We start from the raw sequence: 12,311 nt of genomic DNA, 5'->3' as shown, positions 1-12,311 counted from the left end.
GTCCCATAATTAATTGATAACTATAGTTATATATCTTAGTTTAAAAAAAAAAACAGTCATACAATAATATTTTATTTGGCTTTTTTCCTTAAGATCAGAATGAAATCAGACACTGAGCTTCAAAAATCTTCTCACAGGACTTTTTGAAGGTGCAGGCTGCTGCGAGTTTTACTGTGAGACCACAGCCTCCTCTGCTGGTCGTCTTACTGAGCCGACAACATTTACCTGAGAGGCTTTTTGAAGGTTGAGGTCAGTATTTCTTCATTTGTGTCTATCTGACTTAAGGTTTTCTAAGGTTTTTTCTTTCTTCTAAAGATGTGAAGCAGCAAGAAGAAAGCCTAACAAAGTGAAGATGGTAAAAAAAGAAAAAAGTTCAGTAGAAATGCAACAGAAACAAACAAAAAAAAAACAGTTAACAGGAGGAAAGAGAAGAAATTCAGAAAGGAGAGAATAGCTGAGGAGGATCGTGGTTTTTAAGACAAGTGCCTCCTGTCTATCCCTTCTTCTTGGTCTTCTTCTGTTTTACTAGCAGTTGGCAACTCATTTAATTAGAGCAGGTAGTTGTACTGCCCTCTAGTGGAAGAGAATGTAACCGTTGTCCATTACTCACGCCGATCGCTTAGAGTACTAATCAGGTGGAACCAGATAATATTCTATGGCACACCCATGTGCTGCAGCACAGTGGTTGGGAAACACTGCTTTATAAAGCTGTATAATAACTCTTCACTCTGTGACAGGTAAACACACCTGTCAGGTAAAAGATTTTGTATTATGCAGCTGTTGTTTGTTTATTGTTTATTGTAGACTTTACTATTTTTACTTTGTATTACTCTGCTGTGGTATCAGTGAGGTATCTATCCATCTTAATCCACATGAAGACACATGGATGATCTGAGTTTGCAACACTGAAATTAAGTGTCACAGCAACTGGATGTCACGCACTACAGCTAAAGGAGGGATGCTGTTGTTTGCCAACAGCAACACTGACAAGCTGAACAGGAAATGAAGCAACAAGAAAGCATCAATCCCAAGACCCTCTGTGATCCAGGCCCTCCAAGATAAAACAGATAAAACCAATATCTGGCTATCAGTGCCTGTTTGTATTCCCCACAATAGCAGACATTAAACTGGTTTCATTTTGCTATTGAAACCATATATAGTTATATAGACTATATATACTCTGGTTATAGAGTAAAACATGGTGAACAAAAAAAAAGCTTGTTCTAGTTTCAGGTTGTCATTCTTTGAGTGGAAGTAAAACTGATTTCGTTTTTAACAGAAACTAAATGTGTGTTTTAGCCCTTAAAATCTGGAATATTTCCTGTAAGACACGAGGTGTTATAAATGTTGGAAAAAATTAAGTGATAAAATTTGACCAAACCCATAAATTACATGGCGCATGGCTTCATTAAACAGAAGATGGCAGCAAACCTCCGGCAGTCTGACTGAGCTGCGCTGCAGCTGCAGAAACACTGCCGGCTTTGTCTCCTTGAATTCGGTGAATGTTTAATTATGAAGTGAACAAAACATGTTATTGTCTGAGCCAAAGATTCGGCTGCATACACGCCGTTATCACAGGGTGTTTTCAGCTTATTTTAGTTACAGCTTCAGTGAATCAGTGAGCTCCTCCGGCCAAACACACTGGCACTTCTCCAAAAAGGTACCTTGTGTTTTAACCGCCAGCAGTAAATGGTTCTGCATGTTTATCACGAGGATGATCTAAAATTATGCAACCTGGTTAAAAAAAATAAAAAAATCAGCTCATTTACTTTTTCTATTATGTGAAGTTACAGAAAATCAGGTCTGAAGTGAAGGCAGCTGTCTTTGGTAAAACACAGAAGACTTAAAGGATAGCGAAGCGTAAAAAAAGAGGTGTGTAATAAACAGAAAACATCCATTTAAAGTGTAGAATTGTTATTGATTTTGACCTCTGCGTAACCACCATCGTCCTCAGGCAGCTGAACGATAACACATGAGAAACAAGGAGAGTCAGGAGGAAGCTCAGAGAAGAGTTTTTATGCCTGTATCAGAATCAGAATCAGAATACTTTATTGATCCCTGGGGGAAATTATTTTTTGTTACAGTGCTCCATTTTAAACCACTGCTCAAAAATTTTGGACCGTGTAGAAACGTCTGTGTTTTGAAATAATGTCTCAATAATATTTTTATTTAACAAACAAAGCAATTCATTCACAAATTTTACAGATAAATCTACAAAAGTGTACAAAGAACCATAACTGCTGTATTTTCTGTGCATTTTCAATCATCAACTTAAGAATTCGCCTTAAAAAGCTGTGTTTTTGAAGCCAAACATGACCACATTTGGATGAAACGGTAAAGCTAATCAACTAATGCCAACAAGCTTAACCAGCAAGCTGAATAATTACTCAAATTAATCTAGCCAACATCATCTGCATCCCTGCAACCGCAGCACCAATCTGTCTGTCAATCTCCCCTCACTCATGAACAAACCCTGAGATACTTTAACTCCTCCACTTGGTGCAGGAGCTCATCCCTGACCCAGAGTGGGCACTCCGCCCTTTTTCAGCTGAGGACCATGGCCTCAGATTTGAAGGTGCTGATTCTCATTCCCACCACTTCACACACAGCTTGGAACTGTTCCAGTGCGAGCTGGAGGCCATCACCCGATGAAGCCAACAGAACCACATCATCCGCGAAAAGCAGAGATGAGATTCTGAGACCACCAAAGTGAAAGGCTTCCACCACATGGCCTCACCTAGAAACTCTGTCCATAAAAATTATGAACAGAATCAGTGACAAACGGCAGCCCTGGCAGAGTCCATCACCCACCGGAAGTCCGACATACTGGCAGCTATGCGAACCAAGCTCCTGCAACAGTTGTATAAGGATCGTAGCAATGGGCCAGAACACGTCATAGACACCTCAGCTTCACTACTGGAACTTCAACATTATGCACTCCACACTGTATATAAATGCCACTTGTTTTGCACATATTCATCTCTGTATATTTTATATATTTTATTATTATTATTATTATTATTATTTTTTTTTTTTTTTTTTTTTTTTTTACTATTTAATTTGTAAAAATGTGTATACACACACACACACACACACACACACACACACACACACACGTAGGAAAATATTTAGTATACACATCCAGAAATGCATACACTATTATATATTGTACATATATTTATTAGTTTCAGGTTGGCCATTCTTGTATTTTGCTCGTTTGTGTTGTTGTGTTTGCACATCTCTGTTGCTTGTGGGGCTCGCACACAAGAATTTCACTCGCATGTGCTGTGCCAGTGTGCCTGCACATGTGATGTGACAATAAAAGTGATTTGATTTGATTTGATTTGATTTGAATTGGTCCGTCATGATGAAGAGAGAGCTGAGGGTAAAAGCGAAGCACTCAATTTACCGGTCAATCTACGTCCCTACGGTCACGAGCTGTGGGTAGTGACCGAAAGAACGAGAAAGCAGATACAAGCGGTGGAAATGAACTTCCTCCAAAGGGTGGCTGGCATCTCCCTTAGAGATAGGGTGAGAAGTTCGGCCATCCGGGAGGGGCTCAGTAGAGCCGGTTGAGGTGGTTCGGGCATCTGATAAAGATGCTTCCTGGGCGCCTCCCAGGACACGCTGGAGAGATTATATCTCTCGGCTGGTCAGGGAACGCCTGGGTGTTCCCCGGACAAGATAAAGGAGGTGGACAGGGAGAGGGAGGTCTGGGCTTCTGTGCTTAGGCTGCTGCTCCCGCGACACAGCCCTGGATAAGCGGAGGGAGGAAGGGAGGAAGGAAGGATGAATGGATGGATGGATGGATGATCTCACCAACACTATAACATATTCTTCTTTGATGGCTTGTCTGTATATTATTTGTCAGAATAAGGCAAAAAGGCTCTAACACCACAAACAGCCCAGTTTGGTAACACCTGTTCATCAAAGGAGTCACAAACAACACTTAGTTTGAATAAATAAAGTTAATTTAGTGATCTTTGATCTGGCGACAGAGTAAAGGGATTTTCACATCTCCTATTTTTAGACTATGGGAAAGTGTCAGACCACTGTGCACACTGAGTAACATTCAGTGTTACTCAGAATATCAACTTTCAGAGCTCTGATGTGCAAACCAACAGAATCACTGAGAGCGAACAGAGCAGAAAAACAAATACCTCAAGATAATATTGTTTTTTTACCCACTCTGTGCATTTGTGATGATCATGAATTCACGTTCTGCAGCTGGGGTCTCGTTTGCTCTTGCAGATCCCAGTTGATCAGTTGTCCCCATATCTATCTATGACAGGGTTATCCATAAACCAGGAGACGACTGACTCCAGATATTTAACATCATTTTTGAATCAAATGTGCCAAAGTGATTCATCAGTGCATCTTTGTTCGAGCTACAAACAGAATCTATGTATGAACTTCTAGATTTGATTTCCTGACACGTCTACATCTAATCTTTTGTTGATTTACACTCTAAACACGGCCCAACGGACACATGCAAGAGTAGAATTGGTGTTTGATGGTCTATGTGCCAACTCACACAAGAAAGAGTGCCAGGTTGGTAATACACAGACAGAAACTCTACCCGGAGGCCCTGTCAAAGCACCCAGATCTATCAAGCTGGTACCATTTCAGTAACACTGTGAGTCACAGTACTGATGCCAAGTGTATTTCTGCAAGAAGCTTAACCAGGTGTCTTATTTAGAAATTTGTTACTAATGTATAATTAACAATGTATTTTCATAATTCCTACAAATTAGCATTGTTGAGTACAATTTTTGCTGTCTCTTTGGACTTTGTTCTTTAATTCAGCAGCACTTCTCTGCTTCATTCACTGAGGACACAACTGCAAACGTGGAGGCAGCCAATACTGCTGAAGATGGCTAACATGACGCCCAACAGCTTTTGTTTGAATATGGACAAATGCACAAAAAACATCTGTCCCAATTCTGATAAATTGTCCAAGTATAAACAGAATAAAATGGTTAAAGTTCATGTTCATACACCCCAGTGAAAAAAAGCAGTCAGTCAATGGAAAAATCACACAACTAAAGTCTATGTGCAAAGAGACAAAACTGAAATTATTAAAAATAGATTTCACACTATTCGACCAAGAACTGATGTCTCGACTTCCTCTGCAGCAGCAGGAAGACCTGAACCTGAAATATTAATGAAACCACAGAACCAGAGCCGGTAACACTGTGCAGGAGCTTTAACTGCTTTATTTCATCTAAAGACAGCAGCACTGTAACCAACCTGTATCTCAGATACACTGAATAAAAATATCTATCATTCAGGAAAAGCCAGCAACCGCCCGAAGGAACAGAAATTTTCACTCTTATATGGTAACAGTTGAAGGTGTGTTGGCTCCATTTTAGTAAATACAGATCAGCACAGCAGGATGAATTTACTCGACTGATGTGTGTTTGCACCTGTTGCACTGTTAGTGGGTGTTCGTGCACCATTGCTTAAGTGGTAGGTATATGCAAATATATACCTACCACTTTACTTACAATTGTGTCACAACTAATTTAATATTAATTAATATTAATTCATTAATAGGTGTAATTTAAGGGGGAAACAATTATTTTATAGTGAGCAGTTGAATGCATATTGGGTTAAACATCATGTACTACAACATTCATTAGGTTTCAATCACATGTGGGATTATAACATTAACTTTCTTTGATTTTGTTTAAGTTTTACACCCAAGTTTCTCTTTATTTATTAAAAAAATCATGTCTCTACTCACATTTGTGATTTTCACAGACAGGACGAGGATGGCATCGGTTTGGGGAACCTCAGATTAGCATCCCTGTTTGAACCTGTGTAAACAGTCACTCCAGGATTAGTTTTTCTGTTTTCTTCTTATTTTTCTTTACAGTACAGAACAGCAGACCCACATGACAAAGAGCTGTTACGACCATTTACTCAATGCAGAGAAAAAATCCATTTGCCGTGTTGTCACATTATTTTAGTGATTGATTAGCAGGATTACTTTCTAGAGGCCCTGTACAGCTGAACACCACAGAAACCAGTCGCCTGTGCGGTGCAGCTACAAAGGAGTCCTCCCAATGAGCAGAGCAGAGAGCCTTGTTAGTTTCAGCTCCTTGCACACTTCTCACAGTGCGACTGATTTTTGTCCACACATGGTCCATATCCTCCATTGTGGCCCATAGATTATGCTCCTGCAGTATTCGGTGACTCATTAGCTGCTGGTTCCATTATTGATGCTCTGTTTGCATGCCGCAGAGAAACCTCACTGAATAATAGATTGAACCCGACTGCTGCCGCTTTTGGGACAGAAAGGTGGGGAGCAAGAACAGAAGGAAAAAAAACGAGAATGGTCGTGGCCATCTTTATTTACTCTGCAGAAGCCAAATGTAAGAATAATCATTTTGTAGCGTTTTTAAAATGTAAAGCGTTTACATGATACTTATTATTAGAAAGAAACTTCTAAGTAATGTCACTTTTCTAAAAACAACTTCTTTACAAACATGTAGGACTTGAAAACAGACGCATAAGTGTGGTTATCTCGTGATATTTTCTTTCCAGAGTCAGCTGATATCTTGAATTTTCAAATAGCTGCAAATGACCTTTATCAGATGATGAGTCAGAAAAAGTATGTGCGGCTGTTTTGGTGCTTGTGTCCACTTGTGAATGATTTCCTGGAAAGTTAAACAAATAATGTGCTGCACCATTGTAGACTGTTTCTGTTAAAGAAACAATAAATACATTTAAATTATGTTAGCACTGGCTTGTGTAACGTTGCTAGCTTATCTGATAAACTGCCCCTGAAGTAACCAGCTAACATTAAAGGACCAGTTGTGTCCAGTTTTCCAGTCAAGTTCACCCCTCTCCACTCAGCCGGGCGCTTCGAGACTTTACCGACCAATATGTGATGTCAGAGTAGCCATGTTTAAATATATTTAATGGTCCTGAAAAGCAGTCCCACTGGAAAACCAGCTGGAAAATAACTGACGTCAAACCTACACTTTGCTGACAGATAAGATCTTTTCAACGTCAGAGTAACGTTTCATAAATAACTACTTAATTAAATCACACTCAAGTGCAAAAAAGACAAAAGGTCAGTTTTATAAATAAAGTCCTAGCAACGTAATCTGATACCAGTATAAATGCAATTTAAAAAGCAAATTAAAGAATCTTAAAGGCAATTTTGTTCTTAACTGGTAACCACTGAAATGAGAGGCCAGCAGAGCAGACATGGAGTCCCTTTTAGTGCTGCATTTTCCACCAGCAGCAGAATAATATGTCTGTTTTCTGCAAATCTGCTGCCACCTCCACAAATTTCCAACCAGTGCCTCCAACAAGGTGAGCTGTGCAACCGCCTTGCAATCAAAAGTCACCCAGAGGTTGAGGATGTTGTGTGCTCAACCTCTGGATAATCAGTGGACCTTTGCAAGTACTGTAATTGTTTGCCAAAAGGATGGAAAAAAAAAATCATCCAATCATCAGCAACCAATATTTCCTGGTTAAAAGACAGTTTCTGTCCCATCTTTTCTCTAGTGTTTGTAAGTCACAAGAACATTTGTACACTGATACTACAGGATGAGCCCTTTTTTAGAGTTGGAAAAGTTGCAATATAAAATCTGTCTTTTATATAACTGATGCAAGAACTATTACCCAAATAATTTATGTTTATTTTATTTATTTATTTTCTCTGAGGATTCAGAAGTTGTGACTACTGTTCAGAAAGTGTCCAACATCGTCTCACACAAAGATCCTCTTTGCTCCATATTTGGTTTGTTAGGATCAAATCACCCAATCCACTTTATGCAATAATCAAATAAAACTATCTGCATTGGATTTCAGTTTATTTTTACACAATCTGTAGCTGCAGCAGATGAACAGATGACAGTTTAATGACTCTCAGATATCAGGCGGGTAAAACAACGAAGTGTTACTGGAAGTGATGCCTGCTGTCGAACATGGTCTGTGGTCATACGCTCACAAAGGCTGTTAGCAAACATCGCTACGTCTTTCAGTAAGATGACATCCTCACATAAAACTCTGTGCTCGAGTCAGAAAAAGAAAACAAACAGCAGGGCGGTTAATATGATTTCACCGCAGAAAAGAGCAACGCTGAGTGGAATTGGACAGTGCTGAGTGTTATTACAACATTTATTCAAATCAATTCAAAGTGAAAACAGCTTTGTTAACATGACAGCAATGGTGTGTTTCTGCCAAAGCTGCACAACAATCTCATTTGTCGAGCTTGGCAGGAGGAATGTGAGTTTAACGGTGATGAAAAGACTCATTATGATCTGTGAAGAAACCCTTAAAGGGAGTGTGTACTCTGGATTTTTGGCTGCTGTTGTTAATTTGTCAGTGGGATATCCCATCAGCTCACTAAAGGCTCATCAGGGCTTCCACATGTAGCTTTGTTTTTGCCAAAGTGCTGCAGTTTAAAGAAGTGTGGTTTACATTTTTCCCAGGCTACTTGAATTTTATTCAACTATTTCCATTTTCTGCTACTTTATTATACTCCACTTGTGTCTGCATGTTTTATGATCATTCCACTATTTAAAGAGTAGCCTAACACGGGCTAAAAAAGGACTGTTTTGCTAGCCTCTCTGCTTAAAGAGGACCTTTAGGGGGCTAAATAATGAGATCAGGATATATTCATGTAACAACTCTGAATCAAAATCTCAGACTAAATAGTGAAGTCTGAGATATATATCTCTATCTATCTATCTATCTATCTATCTATCTATCTATCTCTATCTATATCTATATCTATATCACTTCCCCAAAAAAGTAATCCCGTTACTTTACTGATTACTTATTTTCTAAAGTAATTAATTACTTAGTTTTTAAAAACACGATTTACAACCTGAATAGGTCATAAAGCAATAGATCTTTCATCCCAATTCTGCATAATCCATCATACAAAATGTAATCAAATAGAAAAGTCTCTTATTAAAACTTGTTTTATTAGTTTTAATCTTTTAACTTTATGCATTAAGCAAAAATTTAATTATATGCAACATTCTCTGACTGGAAGACATTTAAACCTATTTTCTGCACATTCCAGCACATAAAATAAAATAGTTTTTGTGTTTACACTCAGTCTTTCAATTAGATGCAAGTAAAACACAGCAGAAAATAAATAAAATCAAAGACTAGCGCTCCTGTTGTTCTATTTTCACCTGTAAAGCAGGACTGCGGTAGGCGGAGGTTTACCCTGGTGCAGGTGTGCCGCGGTCCGTTGAAGAATCCGCGAGTTTCTCTGTGAATTTCCCATTACGTGGTAGCGCACTTGGTGCTTGCTTGGAAGTTTAGGGGTTTTTTTCACTGTAAAAAGAAGTTTTCTTCCCACGCACAACGGACGCTAATGTCACTTTTTATGGAATCAAACTCAAAGTAAGGTCAGTACTTCATTTGAAAATGCCGTTTTTGTGTCGCAGTGTGGACAACGAAAATGGAGGCGAAAACGATGACGTATTTTAGTCATGTGTTGCAGTCATGTGACCAATTAAACGAAGATTATGGAGGGCATTATGCAGCAGTTGTTTTGTTTGCTCTCAATGTTGACAGCCCCATTAAAGATTAAAGTCAGTCTGTACATGCTCCAGATAGCTTTTCTTCAAATTCTTTAATTCTAACTCACTTTTGCAACTTTTGTATTACTCGCAGCAACAACTCCACCTCATTGTTAGTCCATTTAAAAAACTCGGTGCTTTTACTCGACATTTTGCCGTGACGTTTCAAAGAGCCAGAAATTAAATTAACGACAGACAGAAATGAGGCAGGTCGAATTGTCTTACGTTTCACACATGCGCAATACAGGAAGGCAGCATTTTCAGTGTGGATGAAAACGATTGAAAACTGATATCTTCAACGTCATGCTGCTCTGTTGCATGTTAATTGCCCCTTGGGGATAAATAAAGTCTTTCTGATTCTGTCCTGTAAATACTTTCTGTCAGTGATTCCTGAAATACTGTTTACATGTGTTAAAATCACAGTGATGAGATGAGAGAGAATATTTGTGCAGGGGTTTGGAAGTTGTTGGCCTTCTGTGAGGTTGGAGAGTTGTTTCAACGATTACCTAATGTGTGACAAAGGAACTCACTGTGATGCTAATGATAGTCTGCGCTCTTACCGGTTTGTAAAAGTTGGTCTTGGCCTTAAAATTACTGCAGCAGTTTATCAGAGATGTGCAGAGCACAGATGGGGAGTTTAGAAACTACAGGTGATTCATAGTGGGCAACTTTAGTAAGCAGGCAGAGCTTTGATATTTTCCGCTATGACTGTGAATTTATTTGGAACTTGTAGATGGTGAGGATTACCAGCAGCTATGAGCACAGCGCCAGAGCTTCGTGGTTCTGTCCTACAGCAGCGTTTCACTGAAATTATTAATCACTTGAAATGTTTAGAACAAAGCGCCGCATATTTCTGGCAGAAATAAACACACATACATATTGCTGTGCAATCGGAGTGCAAGTGTGTATGAACCCTGTAAATCAGGGGTAGGCAACTCCAGGCCTCGAGTGCCGGTGTCCTGCAGCTTTTGGATCTCACCCTGGGTCAACACACCTGAATCAAATGATTAGTTCATTACCAGGCCTCTGGAGAACTTTAAGACATGTTGAAGAGGTCATTTAGCAATTTGAATCAGCTGTGTTGGATCAAGGACACATCTAAAACCTGCAGGACATCGGCACTCGAGGCCTGGAGTTGCCTACCCCTGCTGTAAATGAATGAATGCTCCTCCACACTGCTCCTCCTGGTGGATACACAATTACAACCAGCGTTAGTACTCATGATTGTGTGTAACCCAACCGGACTCTACCTTGTGTAATTTTGTCTTGGATTGGGGTGCACAGTAGAGAGACCAGTCGGATACAGGCGTTCAATTTGTGGCTTGGATGGCACCGTTTATTTAGATGCTGGGGCATAAACCATAAACCAGCTCTGCTGCTGGCCCTTGCAAAGCAATCACAGAAAACATTGAGCCAAGATGGCGCTCGTGCAAACAAGAAACTTGAACTACGGTGTCCTGTAGAGGACAAATGGTCAAAATTGCGCAAATCTACAGTGTCTATGCAGCTCAACAGCGGCACCCTATGATGTGTTCAACTCACTACCTTACAGATGAATCGTCCACGTGACAGGCGGAGGATATCATTATGGCCGTTGGTCAGGATTCCACTGTGCATCACATTCTCACAGGAACGTGCACATATCAATCTGAAATCTTACAAAATGTATAAATGTTGTTTTATCTGTTAAATCAAAGTAACGTCACCGACCCGGCGTCTCCTTTAGGCTGTAAGCTTTAATGTTTAAATGGCACCAGTTTAAAGCTTCAGAGCTCTAATGTGAAGCCATCACCTTAGAGATGAACATCAGCACCACCATCAGCGCACTCAGTGATAAAATAATTAACTTGAATTAGGTTTATTTTACTACTCCCTGTGCACTCCAGCATTCATCGCGTGTCCTTTTTCCAGCAGTGTTGCCTTTTGCTGTTATATTTTTTTATGTTCTTTATAGATTTTTGATCACCATTTTCTCATGATCCGATTGTGTCACTGATTAGAGTAGGTGGCACTCGGAGGGATCATTTTCTGTGGAACGAATTGAATGAAACCCCCCTTTTAGACCGGTCAGATGCTGCAAACGCCACTTTTTGATGGTCTCTTCTATTGTTAAGCCGCTGCTAGTCACTTCCTGTGTGGATGCCCCCAAAGCATCACATCCTTCATCTATCAGTAATAAAAACAAGCTTGAAAAATGTTGCATCCATTTACAGTGCAATCTTTTAGTATGACCCTTCTCCCTGCAGCTTGAACCAGTGACTGAAGCCTAATATCCCTCAGAAAGCACTTAAACTAACTCAGTTAACAGAATGAAATGGGTGGGTTACATCAGGAAGGACAGCTGACATTAGAGTCTGTGACAAATCAAATATGAGAATTTATTCGCTGTGGCAACTCCTTCGTAAATACAGGAGAAGCCAAGAGTGTCTTTGTTAATGTACAGTTTGTTCAATGCATACAGAACCAAAGACACTAAGTGTGTTGTCAAAAAAAATGACAGCACATGTATCTGCTTCAATGTGACGTTTCACATTGCGTTTGTATTTTCCTTAATTCCGTGTTTTTGCTAAAAAATCCACCATGAGCTCATAAATTCTACAAACTCGGGCTTACATAACAAGCAGATAAGATGAAGAATGCACTGCCATCTAACCACGTCCAAGAAATAACTGTTTGTTCCTGGGAAGCCTGTAATATTAGCGTGATAAGAAGCAGGTGTGTGACTGGAGAGCTGACAGGGAAAAGTGAAGGAGA

At 39.6% G+C, this 12,311-nt stretch overlaps 1 long non-coding RNA gene across 2 annotated transcripts in view; it reads right to left on the bottom strand.

The window, feature by feature from the left end:
• Positions 1–12,311, bottom strand: part of LOC309718390 — a 69,526-nt gene that overhangs the window by 20,614 nt on the left and 36,601 nt on the right. Inside the window, exon 2 of one of the 2 annotated variants that reach the window (XR_014279956.1) lies at positions 5,747–5,819. The exons of the other annotated variant lie outside the window; for it this stretch is intronic. This is a non-coding gene — a long non-coding RNA (uncharacterized lncRNA). The remainder of the gene's footprint in view (positions 1–5,746; positions 5,820–12,311) is intronic. 2 annotated transcript variants of the gene reach the window in all.

Source organism: Aulonocara stuartgranti (genome assembly GCF_965226115.1).
Source record: "Aulonocara stuartgranti genome assembly, chromosome: 12".
Taxonomy (NCBI): domain Eukaryota; kingdom Metazoa; phylum Chordata; class Actinopteri; order Cichliformes; family Cichlidae; genus Aulonocara; species Aulonocara stuartgranti.
Note: the sequence above shows the minus strand (reverse complement) of the source record. Positions and strands in the feature narration are given on the sequence as shown.